Source organism: Cololabis saira, unplaced genomic scaffold (genome assembly GCF_033807715.1).
Source record: "Cololabis saira isolate AMF1-May2022 unplaced genomic scaffold, fColSai1.1 scf302, whole genome shotgun sequence".
Classification (NCBI taxonomy): Eukaryota; Metazoa; Chordata; class Actinopteri; order Beloniformes; family Belonidae; genus Cololabis; species Cololabis saira.
In genome coordinates, this window is record NW_026906466.1 from 9,725 (window position 1) to 14,018 (window position 4,294).

At 39.9% G+C, this 4,294-nt stretch overlaps 1 long non-coding RNA gene across 1 annotated transcript; it reads left to right on the forward strand.

The window, feature by feature from the left end:
- The first annotated feature begins 226 nt into the window (after positions 1-226).
- LOC133439995 (uncharacterized) lies at positions 227-3,439 on the forward strand. The gene is made up of 5 exons (XR_009782251.1): positions 227-2,172; positions 2,254-2,601; positions 2,679-2,788; positions 2,872-2,943; positions 3,056-3,439. It is a non-coding gene; the product is annotated as an uncharacterized LOC133439995 (long non-coding RNA).
- Positions 3,440-4,294: the final 855 nt, after the last annotated feature.

The following is a 4,294-nucleotide window of genomic DNA, read 5'->3' on the forward strand; positions in this document are numbered from 1 at the left end:
AAATAAATTAAAATATTAGAGCAACTCAGACTGTCAATAAGAGCAGTAGAAAGAAAAAAAGGGGGGAAACACAGAGCGCAATTTGTAAATCACATAAAGCCTTTTTTTTTACAAACATAGAAAATATATCTAATGTTTAAACTGAGGAAATTAACCATCATTCTTTTCAAAATTATTATTATTATTTGACTGGACTCTGTATGACGTAATCGTGAGTCAGTTATGATTTTTATTATATAAATTAATGTTCAGCTTTAACTATTCACGTTGTTTGCAGGTGAAATCCATGTAGAATAGGACTGGTGCTTCCATTGAAGAAGAATTAGCCGCCTCGCAAGTCGTAAATGCAATAAAATCATGCATACTATTATTAAAAGCGGCCCCGTCTGGTCTCACGCCGAATATACTGTAGCCATGAGTGGGTTTGGGTCAATTATTTACCACACTTTAAGATAACTGTTGATCAAAACGCCCCAGAAATATGCAGTAATGTAGTTTTCTACATAACCAAGCCCGCTTACAGCCGGCTCCAGACGATTATAGGTCGGCGATTAGATGATTCTTTACAGCCCACCACAAAGGGGAAAAAAAACAATCAAAATGTGATAAAAGTTTCAGCTTTAATTTGATTTTTAAAAACATGGAAATCACCATTTAGGAATAATAACATTTTTTTTTCCAAAAGTCGCTCAATTTTTAAAGATCAAACATGGTATCATAACATATCGATTAACAAGAAGTATGGTAGAAGGGGTGTTGGAGCCAATATGGGTGTTTTTGGTTTATTTTTGTTGAAAGATTGGTTAATATATTTTTTGTGTTACTAATATACCAAGCCACAAGAGGGCAGCAATCACCTTGGTAATGGGTCACGTCACACAATTAAGTATTAAATAGACACAGGTGTGTGGGCTCAATGTGTTTTGGACGACAGGGAGCATAAAGTTTATTACCGCACGTTAACCCGTACTTTACGTGAATGTCATACAAACCACGGGAAAACAACATTCCACAACAAGCAACAATAACGAGAGAGAGACAGAAGACCGGCGAAGCAGACAACAAAACAAACCTAAGGTATGCGTGTAAAGAAAGTTATCAATTGGTCTATTCCCCACCGTGGCTAATTAGTCACAACAAGCGGGGTCCACACATGAAGCAGATAAAAGGTGTGGAGTTGGTTTCAGGTTTTTGACTGGAGATATTTAAGTCCACGGATGTCTGGGGGGTATTCCAAGAAGGAGGTTTAATAAACACTGATTTAAAGTCTCATCTTGAGGTTATCTGGGGGCTATTCCAAGAAGGAGGTTCAACAAACACTGAGTTAAAGTCTCATCTTGAGGTTATTTGAACCCATGACTGAAGGGTTTTATGCCGTCCACCAGGGGGCAGTATGAGCCTTACCTGTAGAGGGAAGTAACAGGCATCGTTGTTGTGTGCGGGGTTCACGTTCTATACATTGCTCATTGGTTTTATGAAAATATATGGTATAGTTTCTGTTACTTTATTTTGTTATTTTATTTCAGGGTTTGCTTACTTATGTTATATAGACTTGATTGAGATATATTATGTTATTTAAGAAAATGCCTATATTTTCATTTGAGATTCAGCCTGCTTATGTTTGTTGTTTACTATTTCTGCAGGGCTTCTTCATCTCTGTCATTAAACAAAATAATTGACATTGAGGAGTGCATTTCTTCAATGACGACTAAACCCGCTCAGTTGGTTCCAACACACCGATTTAATGTTTATTTATGATTTAACTCAACTAACCCAGAGTTGGGTAACCCAGAGTTGTGCGCATTCCAGGTGAATCTATAAAGACATAAGGTCGAAACCCGAAAAAATGGCTAAACGAAGAGCAACATATTTCACAGAAATGGAGCAGCAAGTCCTCCTCGAGGCGTACGAGGAGGAGAGGGCAGTGATTACAAATGGCTTGGCAGAGAATTACTGATCGCGTCAATGCGTAAGTTTAGGCCATTATGTGAATTTTATATTAAATTAAATAGTGAGGAGAAACTGGCTTCACATCCTGTTTTCTTATTAATATGATGCTTTCTAATACAGACTACTTTTCACTGAATGATTTATTTATTAGATGTAACCCCGGTGGGCAGAAGAGAACCTGGAAACGGGTCAAAATGAAATATAAAAAAATTGTCCAAATTGGTAAGTATTTTTTTTCGGATATCATGTCTCCCATATGGGCCTTTTATTGTCATGCTCCAACAAGATGCATCTATTTTAAAGCTAATAAGAAGACTGCAGAGGCGAGAAGGACTGGCGCAGAGATAACTGAGCCCCTCACCCCTGTCGAGGAGCTGGCAGTATCTGTAAATCGGGGACGGCCGATGATGGAGGGGATTCCTGGGGGGGACTTCATCAGAGCCGGCCACCTCCCAGGAGGAGCACACCCCTCTTGTCCAATGTATTTTTCCTAATTACGCCTAATAGCCAGCACTTCATGCGGGAAAGGAACTGCCTGACGGTCGGTGCGTAAAGTGTGCCTTGCGCTAAAGCACTTCATGCACAACTTTATTCGTTTTCCTGGCCACAAACCTACGAGGGTCATTAAGACGCAGTTCCACCAACTGGCAGGTCAGCATCGCTTATGTTTCTCAAATATGCACAGAAATCTTTGCTGGTGAGATTACATTTAATGAGCTATATTGCAGGCTTTCCCAACGTTATTAGATGCATCGATGGGACGCATGTGCCAATTACAGCACCATCCCAAAATGAGGCTGACTTTAACAGAAAAGGTTTCGACAGCATCAATGTCCAAGTAGGTATAATGGAACCATAAGCTGCTTTTATTTTTGAGCGCTCTCTTAATGATGTTTGAAAATGTATTTTTTCAATTGCCAGATGATGCGATGCTGCAAATCTAATATCAAACGTGGAGGCGAGATGGCCCGGCTCTGTGCATGATGCCAGGATGTAGGGAATCAAATTTGAGCACCAAATGTCTACAGAGTGCATTATATTACTAATATTGATCAGTTTTGTGAATATTCATGTGTCTAACTTTGTGTTATATGTGCAATTGCAGGAGAATTTGCTGGCTATCTCCTGGGGGATGGAGGATATCCGTGCCTCCCCACGCTCATTACCCCGTACCCCGATCCGGATGCTGGAGCGCAAACACGCTTCAACGTGGCTCACAGCAGAACTCCGGGAGAAACTGAGATGACTTTTGGGATTCTCAAGGAGAGGTTTAAGTGCTTGTGCAGGCTGAAGGTCTGCCCAGACAGGGCTGGGATAGAATTGTTGCATGTGCCATATTGCACAACACTGCCACATTGCGCAATTAATTGACTCCAGTCATTGAGGAGCCGGTACCGGCTCATCCCTTTCAGCAGGTTGACATGGCAAATGGTCACAGAGTGCGTGATCAAATCCGTCTCAATCATATCAATTAAAAAAATACAGTTGACAGAGTTTTCACTTTTTTTTATTTTTTCAATTCATTTGCCCAGTGTTTGCTTCATTGCCTGAAAAGAGAAACATTGTATTAAAGATACAATAATGGAATCACTGACAGGTTGTTCTGCACATCATTTCTTTACCTGAATTTTAAGTTTTAAATATTCCATCTCCAGAGGGGTATTCCAGGAAGCGGGTTTAGTGAAAATCCTGAGTTTGTTAAGCCTGAGATGAGGGAAATCCGGAGTTTTCCGTTCCAGAAAGCGAGTTAACTCAAACTCTGAGTCAGTCACTACGGCAACCTAACCTGCTCGCTAGCAGGTTTACTTCAATAAAGCCTGCGTTTCTCTCGGTCTCCTCCCTCAGTGGCGTCAATTCAGCCAATGGGCCTTTACGCAATACGCATCTGTTTTCTGCACCACGGACAACAAGAGCAGAGTTAGAGAGCAGAAAAAGCGTATCTGACAAACGCAACGTATTTTATTCACTATGTCAGTGCAACAATATCACAGGGACATCCGAGTTTAACTTCAAACAGTTAAAGTCCAAATGCAAAAAGGAGAGGGAGGGAGTAGAAGAGAGAAAGAGAGAGAGTAAAAAAAGTCAAATTTCCCTTAAACAGATTTATAAGAGGGAAGGGTGATTTGATATCTTACCTTAAAATGAACTTGCATAATTAATCCATCAGTGGCTAACAGCCTCGTTAATATCTGCTGCTGCTGGGGCAACATTGGCCTTTTTTTTTTTTTTTTTTTTTTTTTTTTTAATTGCATGGTTGCTGAAGCCCCCCTAAAATATTCTTAAGCCCCCCTAAATAATTTGGTGTTTTTTTTTTTTTTTTTTTTATTCTATTTTTTGTTTTTAA